Below are 9995 nucleotides of genomic sequence, written 5' to 3'. Positions count from 1 at the left end.
GCTGTGGGCCCGGGGCGAGACCTTTCCATTGCACCTCGGTTTGGTTGACCCCTGCGATCGTCCCAAATGTGGACGACTCGGGTGCGCAATTTATAAGTGTGGGGGACTGCGTTCGCGCTCTCCCCTTGAAAATCAACCCCAAAAATAGATATTTTCAGTTGACACTTCCCCACTTCCAAATCACTTGAAGATGATTGTTTTCCCGTGTGTGTATGTGCAAACTATGTGTTTTTAATGCGCATGTGTTAATCTGTTTGCTGTGGCAAAAGTATATGTTTAAAGCAAGTCTGAGTTTGATGTATTTCAGATGGATCGCTTTGTCAGCCAGTTGTTGTGTTTGGACTGTCAAGTTGTCTCCCTGCGTCCCGGATCAGAGATGCACGTGCATGCAGTCTAAATGGAAATAAATCCGTCTGTGTGTGTTTTTATCTATCAGTAATTTTTTCACAAAGTGAAGGTACTAATGGACTGTTCTGTACAATAAACTGTACGAACAATTAACCTGCCATGAAATATATGTGAAGCGTTGATGATGTGACACCTGAATAGGGCAACGCCAGGGTGATGTAAGTGAAAACTGGAACCTGTCCCAAGCATACTTACCTGGCACAGCTTTACAGTGATCCGCAAGGCTGTGGGCCCGGGGCGAGACCTTTCCATTGCACCTCGGTTTGGTTGACCCCTGCGATCGTCCCAAATGTGGACGACTCGGGTGCGCAATTTATAAGTGTGGGGGACTGCGTTCGCGCTCTCCCCTTGAAAATCAACCCCAAAAATAGATATTTTCAGTTGACACTTCCCCACTTCCAAATCACTTGAAGATGATTGTTTTCCCGTGTGTGTATGTGCAAACTATGTGTTTTTAATGCGCATGTGTTAATCTGTTTGCTGTGGCAAAAGTATATGTTTAAAGCAAGTCTGAGTTTGATGTATTTCAGATGGGATCGCTTTGTCAGCCAGTTGTTGTGTTTGGACTGTCAAGTTGTCTCCCCTGCGTCCCGGATCAGAGATGCACGTGCATGCAGTCTCAAATGGAAATAAATCCGTCTGTGTGTGTTTTTATCTATCAGTAATTTTTTCACAAAGTGAAGGTACTAATGGACTGTTCTGTACAATAAACTGTACGAACAATTAACCTGCCATGAAATATATGTGAAGCGTTGATGATGTGACACCTGAATAGGGCAACGCCAGGGTGATGTAAGTGAAAACTGGAACCTGTCCCAAGCATACTTACCTGGCACAGGCTTTACAGTGATCCGCAAGGCTGTGGGCCCGGGGCGAGACCTTTCCATTGCACCTCGGTTGGTTGACCCCTGCGATCGTCCCAAATGTGGACGACTCGGGTGCGCAATTTATAAGTGTGGGGGACTGCGTTCGCGCTCTCCCCTTGAAAATCAACCCCAAAAATAGATATTTTCAGTTGACACTTCCCCACTTCCAAATCACTTGAAGATGATTGTTTTCCCGTGTGTGTATGTGCAAACTATGTGTTTTTAATGCGCATGTGTTAATCTGTTTGCTGTGCAAAAGTATATGTTTAAAGCAAGTCTGAGTTTGATGTATTTCAGATGGGATCCGCTTTGTCAGCCAGTTGTTGTGTTTGGACTGTCAAGTTGTCTCCCCTGCGTCCCGGATCAGAGATGCACGTGCATGCAGTCTAAATGGAAATAAATCCGTCTGTGTGTGTTTTTATCTATCAGTAATTTTTTCACAAAGTGAAGGTACTAATGGACTGTTCTGTACAATAAACTGTACGAACAATTACACCTGCCATGAAATATATGTGAAGCGTTGATGATGTGACACCTGAATAGGGCAACGCCAGGGTGATGTAAGTGAAAACTGGAACCTGTCCCAAGCATACTTACCTGGCACAGGCTTTACAGTGATCCGCAAGGCTGTGGGCCCGGGGCGAGACCTTTCCATTGCACCTCGGTTTGGTTGACCCCTGCGATCGTCCCAAATGTGGACGACTCGGGTGCGCAATTTATAAGTGTGGGGGACTGCGTTCGCGCTCTCCCTTGAAAATCAACCCCAAAAATAGATATTTTCAGTTGACACTTCCCCCACTTCCAAATCACTTGAAGATGATTGTTTTCCCGTGTGTGTATGTGCAAACTATGTGTTTTTAATGCGCATGTGTTAATCTGTTTGCTGTGGCAAAAGTATATGTTTAAAGCAAGTCTGAGTTTGATGTATTTCAGATGGGATCGCTTTGTCAGCCAGTTGTTGTGTTTGGACTGTCAAGTTGTCTCCCCTGCGTCCCGGATCAGAGATGCACGTGCATGCAGTCTAAATGGAAATAAATCCGTCTGTGTGTGTTTTTATCTATCAGTAATTTTTTCACAAAGTGAAGGTACTAATGGACTGTTCTGTACAATAAACTGTACGAACAATTAACCCTGCCATGAAATATATGTGAAGCGTTGATGATGTGACACCTGAATAGGGCAACGCCAGGGTGATGTAAGTGAAAACTGGAACCTGTCCCAAGCATACTTACCTGGCACAGGCTTTACAGTGATCCGCAAGCTGTGGGCCGGGGCGAGACCTTTCCATTGCACCTCGGTTTGGTTGACCCCTGCGATCGTCCCAAATGTGGACGACTCGGGTGCGCAATTTATAAGTGTGGGGGACTGCGTTCGCGCTCTCCCCTTGAAAATCAACCCCAAAAATAGATATTTTCAGTTGACACTTCCCCCACTTCCAAATCACTTGAAGATGATTGTTTTCCCGTGTGTGTATGTGCAAACTATGTGTTTTTAATGCGCATGTGTTAATCTGTTTGCTGTGGCAAAAGTATATGTTTAAAGCAAGTCTGAGTTTGATGTATTTCAGATGGGATCGCTTTGTCAGCCAGTTGTTGTGTTTGGACTGTCAAGTTGTCTCCCCTGCGTCCCGGATCAGAGATGCACGTGCATGCAGTCTAAATGGAAATAAATCCGTCTGTGTGTGTTTTTATCTATCAGTAATTTTTTCACAAAGTGAAGGTACTAATGGACTGTTCTGTACAATAAACTGTACGAACAATTAACCTGCCATGAAATATATGTGAAGCGTTGATGATGTGACACCTGAATAGGCAACGCCAGGGTGATGTAAGTGAAAACTGGAACCTGTCCCAAGCATACTTACCTGGCACAGGCTTTACAGTGATCCGCAAGGCTGTGGGCCCGGGGCGAGACCTTTCCATTGCACCTCGGTTTGGTTGACCCCTGCGATCGTCCCAAATGTGGACGACTCGGGTGCGCAATTTATAAGTGTGGGGGACTGCGTTCGCGCTCTCCCCTTGAAAATCAACCCCAAAAATAGATATTTTCAGTTGACACTTCCCCCACTTCCAAATCACTTGAAGATGATTGTTTTCCCGTGTGTGTATGTGCAAACTATGTGTTTTTAATGCGCATGTGTTAATCTGTTTGCTGTGGCAAAAGTATATGTTTAAAGCAAGTCTGAGTTTGATGTATTTCAGATGGGATCGCTTTGTCAGCCAGTTGTTGTGTTTGGACTGTCAAGTTGTCTCCCCTGCGTCCCGGATCAGAGATGCACGTGCATGCAGTCTAAATGGAAATAAATCCGTCTGTGTGTGTTTTTATCTATCAGTAATTTTTTCACAAAGTGAAGGTACTAATGGACTGTTCTGTACAATAAACTGTACGAACAATTAACCTGCCATGAAATATATGTGAAGCGTTGATGATGTGACACCTGAATAGGGCAACGCCAGGGTGATGTAAGTGAAAACTGGAACCTGTCCAAGCATACTTACTGGCACAGGCTTTACAGTGATCCGCAAGGCTGTGGGCCCGGGCGAGACCTTTCCATTGCACCTCGGTTTGGTTGACCCCTGCGATCGTCCCAAATGTGGACGACTCGGGTGCGCAATTTATAAGTGTGGGGGACTGCGTTCGCGCTCTCCCCTTGAAAATCAACCCCAAAAATAGATATTTTCAGTTGACACTTCCCCCACTTCCAAATCACTTGAAGATGATTGTTTTCCCGTGTGTGTATGTGCAAACTATGTGTTTTTAATGCGCATGTGTTAATCTGTTTGCTGTGGCAAAAGTATATGTTTAAAGCAAGTCTGAGTTTGATGTATTTCAGATGGGATCGCTTTGTCAGCCAGTTGTTGTGTTTGGACTGTCAAGTTGTCTCCCCTGCGTCCCGGATCAGAGATGCACGTGCATGCAGTCTAAATGGAAATAAATCCGTCTGTGTGTGTTTTTATCTATCAGTAATTTTTTCACAAAGTGAAGGTACTAATGGACTGTTCTGTACAATAAACTGTACGAACAATTAACTGCCATGAAATATATGTGAAGCGTTGATGATGTGACACCTGAATAGGGCAACGCCAGGGTGATGTAAGTGAAAACTGGAACCTGTCCCAAGCATACTTACCTGGCACAGGCTTTACAGTGATCCGCAAGGCTGTGGGCCCGGGGCGAGACCTTTCCATTGCACCTCGGTTTGGTTGACCCCTGCGATCGTCCCAAATGTGGACGACTCGGGTGCGCAATTTATAAGTGTGGGGGACTGCGTTCGCGCTCTCCCCTTGAAAATCAACCCCAAAAATAGATATTTTCAGTTGACACTTCCCCCACTTCCAAATCACTTGAAGATGATTGTTTTCCCGTGTGTGTATGTGCAAACTATGTGTTTTTAATGCGCATGTGTTAATCTGTTTGCTGTGGCAAAAGTATATGTTTAAAGCAAGTCTGAGTTTGATGTATTTCAGATGGGATCGCTTTGTCAGCCAGTTGTTGTGTTTGGACTGTCAAGTTGTCTCCCCTGCGTCCCGGATCAGAGATGCACGTGCATGCAGTCTAAATGGAAATAAATCCGTCTGTGTGTGTTTTTATCTATCAGTAATTTTTTCACAAAGTGAAGGTACTAATGGACTGTTCTGTACAATAAACTGTACGAACAATTAACCTGCCATGAAATATATGTGAAGCGTTGATGATGTGACACCTGAATAGGGCAACGCCAGGGTGATGTAAGTGAAAACTGGAACCTGTCCCAAGCATACTTACCTGGCACAGGCTTTAACAGTGATCCGCAAGGCTGTGGGCCCGGGGCGAGACCTTTCCATTGCACCTCGGTTTGGTTGACCCCTGCGATCGTCCCCAAATGTGGACGACTCGGGTGCGCAATTTATAAGTGTGGGGGACTGCGTTCGCGCTCTCCCCTTGAAAATCAACCCCAAAAATAGATATTTTCAGTTGACACTTCCCCCACTTCCAAATCACTTGAAGATGATTGTTTTCCCGTGTGTGTATGTGCAAACTATGTGTTTTTAATGCGCATGTGTTAATCTGTTTGCTGTGGCAAAAGTATATGTTTAAAGCAAGTCTGAGTTTGATGTATTTCAGATGGGATCGCTTTGTCAGCCAGTTGTTGTGTTTGGACTGTCAAGTTGTCTCCCCTGCGTCCCGGATCAGAGATGCACGTGCATGCAGTCTAAATGGAAATAAATCCGTCTGTGTGTGTTTTTATCTATCAGTAATTTTTTCACAAAGTGAAGGTACTAATGGACTGTTCTGTACAATAAACTGTACGAACAATTAACCTGCATGAAATATATGTGAAGCGTTGATGATGTGACACCTGAATAGGGCAACGCCAGGGTGATGTAAGTGAAAACTGGAACCTGTCCCAAGCATACTTACCCTGGCACAGGCTTTACAGTGATCCGCAAGGCTGTGGGCCCGGGGCGAGACCTTTCCATTGCACCTCGGTTTGGTTGACCCCTGCGATCGTCCCAAATGTGGACGACTCGGGTGCGCAATTTATAAGTGTGGGGGACTGCGTTCGCGCTCTCCCCTTGAAAATCAACCCCAAAAATAGATATTTTCAGTTGACACTTCCCCCACTTCCAAATCACTTGAAGATGATTGTTTTCCCGTGTGTGTATGTGCAAACTATGTGTTTTTAATGCGCATGTGTTAATCTGTTTGCTGTGGCAAAAGTATATGTTTAAAGCAAGTCTGAGTTTGATGTATTTCAGATGGGATCGCTTTGTCAGCCAGTTGTTGTGTTTGGACTGTCAAGTTGTCTCCCCTGCGTCCCGGATCAGAGATGCACGTGCATGCAGTCTAAATGGAAATAAATCCGTCTGTGTGTGTTTTTATCTATCAGTAATTTTTTCACAAAGTGAAGGTACTAATGGACTGTTCTGTACAATAAACTGTACGAACAATTAACCTGCCATGAAATATATGTGAAGCGTTGATGATGTGACACCTGAATAGGGCAACGCCAGGGTGATGTAAGTGAAAACTGGAACCTGTCCCAAGCATACTTACCTGGCACAGGCTTTACAGTGATCCGCAAGGCTGTGGGCCCGGGGCGAGACCTTTCCATTGCACCTCGGTTTGGTTGACCCCTGCGATCGTCCCAAATGTGGACGACTCGGGTGCGCAATTTATAAGTGTGGGGGACTGCGTTCGCGCTCTCCCCTTGAAAATCAACCCCAAAAATAGATATTTTCAGTTGACACTTCCCCCACTTCCAAATCACTTGAAGATGATTGTTTTCCCGTGTGTGTATGTGCAAACTATGTGTTTTTAATGCGCATGTGTTAATCTGTTTGCTGTGGCAAAAGTATATGTTTAAAGCAAGTCTGAGTTTGATGTATTTCAGATGGGATCGCTTTGTCAGCCAGTTGTTGTGTTTGGACTGTCAAGTTGTCTCCCCTGCGTCCCGGATCAGAGATGCACGTGCATGCAGTCTAAATGGAAATAAATCCGTCTGTGTGTGTTTTTATCTATCAGTAATTTTTTCACAAAGTGAAGGTACTAATGGACTGTTCTGTACAATAAACTGTACGAACAATTAACCTGCCATGAAATATATGTGAAGCGTTGATGATGTGACACCTGAATAGGGCAACGCCAGGGTGATGTAAGTGAAAACTGGAACCTGTCCCAAGCATACTTACCTGGCACAGGCTTTACAGTGATCCGCAAGGCTGTGGGCCCCGGGGCGAGACCTTTCCATTGCACCTCGGTTTGGTTGACCCCTGCGATCGTCCCAAATGTGGACGACTCGGGTGCGCAATTTATAAGTGTGGGGGACTGCGTTCGCGCTCTCCCCTTGAAAATCAACCCCAAAAATAGATATTTTCAGTTGACACTTCCCCCACTTCCAAATCACTTGAAGATGATTGTTTTCCCGTGTGTGTATGTGCAAACTATGTGTTTTTAATGCGCATGTGTTAATCTGTTTGCTGTGGCAAAAGTATATGTTTAAAGCAAGTCTGAGTTTGATGTATTTCAGATGGGATCGCTTTGTCAGCCAGTTGTTGTGTTTGGACTGTCAAGTTGTCTCCCCTGCGTCCCGGATCAGAGATGCACGTGCATGCAGTCTAAATGGAAATAAATCCGTCTGTGTGTGTTTTTATCTATCAGTAATTTTTTCACAAAGTGAAGGTACTAATGGACTGTTCTGTACAATAAACTGTACGAACAATTAACCTGCCATGAAATATATGTGAAGCGTTGATGATGTGACACCTGAATAGGGCAACGCCAGGGTGATGTAAGTGAAAACTGGAACCTGTCCCAAGCATACTTACCTGGCACAGGCTTTACAGTGATCCGCAAGGCTGTGGGCCCGGGGCGAGACCTTTCCATTGCACCTCGGTTTGGTTGACCCCTGCGATCGTCCCAAATGTGGACGACTCGGGTGCGCAATTTATAAGTGTGGGGGACTGCGTTCGCGCTCTCCCCTTGAAAATCAACCCCAAAAATAGATATTTTCAGTTGACACTTCCCCCACTTCCAAATCACTTGAAGATGATTGTTTTCCCGTGTGTGTATGTGCAAACTATGTGTTTTTAATGCGCATGTGTTAATCTGTTTGCTGTGGCAAAAGTATATGTTTAAAGCAAGTCTGAGTTTGATGTATTTCAGATGGGATCGCTTTGTCAGCCAGTTGTTGTGTTTGGACTGTCAAGTTGTCTCCCCTGCGTCCCGGATCAGAGATGCACGTGCATGCAGTCTAAATGGAAATAAATCCGTCTGTGTGTGTTTTTATCTATCAGTAATTTTTTCACAAAGTGAAGGTACTAATGGACTGTTCTGTACAATAAACTGTACGAACAATTAACCTGCCATGAAATATATGTGAAGCGTTGATGATGTGACACCTGAATAGGGCAACGCCAGGGTGATGTAAGTGAAAACTGGAACCTGTCCCAAGCATACTTACCTGGCACAGGCTTTACAGTGATCCGCAAGGCTGTGGGCCCGGGGCGAGACCTTTCCATTGCACCTCGGTTTGGTTGACCCCTGCGATCGTCCCAAATGTGGACGACTCGGGTGCGCAATTTATAAGTGTGGGGGACTGCGTTCGCGCTCTCCCCTTGAAAATCAACCCCAAAAATAGATATTTTCAGTTGACACTTCCCCCACTTCCAAATCACTTGAAGATGATTGTTTTCCCGTGTGTGTATGTGCAAACTATGTGTTTTTAATGCGCATGTGTTAATCTGTTTGCTGTGGCAAAAGTATATGTTTAAAGCAAGTCTGAGTTTGATGTATTTCAGATGGGATCGCTTTGTCAGCCAGTTGTTGTGTTTGGACTGTCAAGTTGTCTCCCCTGCGTCCCGGATCAGAGATGCACGTGCATGCAGTCTAAATGGAAATAAATCCGTCTGTGTGTGTTTTTATCTATCAGTAATTTTTTCACAAAGTGAAGGTACTAATGGACTGTTCTGTACAATAAACTGTACGAACAATTAACCTGCCATGAAATATATGTGAAGCGTTGATGATGTGACACCTGAATAGGGCAACGCCAGGGTGATGTAAGTGAAAACTGGAACCTGTCCCAAGCATACTTACCTGGCACAGGCTTTACAGTGATCCGCAAGGCTGTGGGCCCGGGGCGAGACCTTTCCATTGCACCTCGGTTTGGTTGACCCCTGCGATCGTCCCAAATGTGGACGACTCGGGTGCGCAATTTATAAGTGTGGGGGACTGCGTTCGCGCTCTCCCCTTGAAAATCAACCCCAAAAATAGATATTTTCAGTTGACACTTCCCCCACTTCCAAATCACTTGAAGATGATTGTTTTCCCGTGTGTGTATGTGCAAACTATGTGTTTTTAATGCGCATGTGTTAATCTGTTTGCTGTGGCAAAAGTATATGTTTAAAGCAAGTCTGAGTTTGATGTATTTCAGATGGGATCGCTTTGTCAGCCAGTTGTTGTGTTTGGACTGTCAAGTTGTCTCCCCTGCGTCCCGGATCAGAGATGCACGTGCATGCAGTCTAAATGGAAATAAATCCGTCTGTGTGTGTTTTTATCTATCAGTAATTTTTTCACAAAGTGAAGGTACTAATGGACTGTTCTGTACAATAAACTGTACGAACAATTAACCTGCCATGAAATATATGTGAAGCGTTGATGATGTGACACCTGAATAGGGCAACGCCAGGGTGATGTAAGTGAAAACTGGAACCTGTCCCAAGCATACTTACCTGGCACAGGCTTTACAGTGATCCGCAAGGCTGTGGGCCCGGGGCGAGACCTTTCCATTGCACCTCGGTTTGGTTGACCCCTGCGATCGTCCCAAATGTGGACGACTCGGGTGCGCAATTTATAAGTGTGGGGGACTGCGTTCGCGCTCTCCCCTTGAAAATCAACCCCAAAAATAGATATTTTCAGTTGACACTTCCCCCACTTCCAAATCACTTGAAGATGATTGTTTTCCCGTGTGTGTATGTGCAAACTATGTGTTTTTAATGCGCATGTGTTAATCTGTTTGCTGTGGCAAAAGTATATGTTTAAAGCAAGTCTGAGTTTGATGTATTTCAGATGGGATCGCTTTGTCAGCCAGTTGTTGTGTTTGGACTGTCAAGTTGTCTCCCCTGCGTCCCGGATCAGAGATGCACGTGCATGCAGTCTAAATGGAAATAAATCCGTCTGTGTGTGTTTTTATCTATCAGTAATTTTTTCACAAAGTGAAGGTACTAATGGACTGTTCTG

The 9995-nt window shown here is 44.8% G+C and overlaps 15 non-coding genes and 1 pseudogene across 15 annotated transcripts; all 16 read left to right on the top strand.

Annotated features, from left to right (window-relative positions):
- On the top strand, positions 1-127 carry LOC137270302 (U1 spliceosomal RNA; annotated as a pseudogene; the record flags this gene model as incomplete).
- A 468-nt stretch (positions 128-595) lies between these two features.
- Positions 596-758, top strand: LOC137270290 (U1 spliceosomal RNA). Its single transcript, XR_010955228.1, has one exon. It is a non-coding gene; the product is annotated as a U1 spliceosomal RNA (small nuclear RNA).
- A 471-nt stretch (positions 759-1229) lies between these two features.
- On the top strand, positions 1230-1392 carry LOC137270276 (U1 spliceosomal RNA). Its single transcript, XR_010955215.1, has one exon. It is a non-coding gene; the product is annotated as a U1 spliceosomal RNA (small nuclear RNA).
- Positions 1393-1863: 471 nt separating this feature from the next.
- LOC137270278 (U1 spliceosomal RNA) lies at positions 1864-2027 on the top strand. The gene has a single exon (XR_010955217.1). It is a non-coding gene; the product is annotated as a U1 spliceosomal RNA (small nuclear RNA).
- A 471-nt stretch (positions 2028-2498) lies between these two features.
- Positions 2499-2660, top strand: LOC137270291 (U1 spliceosomal RNA). Its single transcript, XR_010955229.1, has one exon. It is a non-coding gene; the product is annotated as a U1 spliceosomal RNA (small nuclear RNA).
- A 470-nt stretch (positions 2661-3130) lies between these two features.
- Positions 3131-3294, top strand: LOC137270273 (U1 spliceosomal RNA). Its single transcript, XR_010955213.1, has one exon. It is a non-coding gene; the product is annotated as a U1 spliceosomal RNA (small nuclear RNA).
- Positions 3295-3764: 470 nt separating this feature from the next.
- Positions 3765-3926, top strand: LOC137270289 (U1 spliceosomal RNA). The gene has a single exon (XR_010955227.1). It is a non-coding gene; the product is annotated as a U1 spliceosomal RNA (small nuclear RNA).
- Positions 3927-4396: 470 nt separating this feature from the next.
- LOC137270272 (U1 spliceosomal RNA) lies at positions 4397-4560 on the top strand. The gene has a single exon (XR_010955212.1). It is a non-coding gene; the product is annotated as a U1 spliceosomal RNA (small nuclear RNA).
- Positions 4561-5031: 471 nt separating this feature from the next.
- On the top strand, positions 5032-5197 carry LOC137270286 (U1 spliceosomal RNA). The gene has a single exon (XR_010955224.1). It is a non-coding gene; the product is annotated as a U1 spliceosomal RNA (small nuclear RNA).
- A 470-nt stretch (positions 5198-5667) lies between these two features.
- Positions 5668-5832, top strand: LOC137270287 (U1 spliceosomal RNA). Its single transcript, XR_010955225.1, has one exon. It is a non-coding gene; the product is annotated as a U1 spliceosomal RNA (small nuclear RNA).
- Positions 5833-6303: 471 nt separating this feature from the next.
- Positions 6304-6467, top strand: LOC137270271 (U1 spliceosomal RNA). The gene has a single exon (XR_010955211.1). It is a non-coding gene; the product is annotated as a U1 spliceosomal RNA (small nuclear RNA).
- Positions 6468-6938: 471 nt separating this feature from the next.
- LOC137270283 (U1 spliceosomal RNA) lies at positions 6939-7103 on the top strand. The gene has a single exon (XR_010955222.1). It is a non-coding gene; the product is annotated as a U1 spliceosomal RNA (small nuclear RNA).
- A 471-nt stretch (positions 7104-7574) lies between these two features.
- Positions 7575-7738, top strand: LOC137270270 (U1 spliceosomal RNA). The gene has a single exon (XR_010955210.1). It is a non-coding gene; the product is annotated as a U1 spliceosomal RNA (small nuclear RNA).
- A 471-nt stretch (positions 7739-8209) lies between these two features.
- On the top strand, positions 8210-8373 carry LOC137270268 (U1 spliceosomal RNA). Its single transcript, XR_010955208.1, has one exon. It is a non-coding gene; the product is annotated as a U1 spliceosomal RNA (small nuclear RNA).
- Positions 8374-8844: 471 nt separating this feature from the next.
- On the top strand, positions 8845-9008 carry LOC137270267 (U1 spliceosomal RNA). Its single transcript, XR_010955207.1, has one exon. It is a non-coding gene; the product is annotated as a U1 spliceosomal RNA (small nuclear RNA).
- Positions 9009-9479: 471 nt separating this feature from the next.
- On the top strand, positions 9480-9643 carry LOC137270266 (U1 spliceosomal RNA). The gene has a single exon (XR_010955206.1). It is a non-coding gene; the product is annotated as a U1 spliceosomal RNA (small nuclear RNA).
- Positions 9644-9995: the final 352 nt, after the last annotated feature.

This window comes from Haliotis asinina, unplaced genomic scaffold, assembly GCF_037392515.1.
Source record: "Haliotis asinina isolate JCU_RB_2024 unplaced genomic scaffold, JCU_Hal_asi_v2 scaffold_52, whole genome shotgun sequence".
In the NCBI taxonomy this organism is placed as follows: Eukaryota; Metazoa; Mollusca; class Gastropoda; order Lepetellida; family Haliotidae; genus Haliotis; species Haliotis asinina.
Note: the sequence above shows the minus strand (reverse complement) of the source record. Positions and strands in the feature narration are given on the sequence as shown.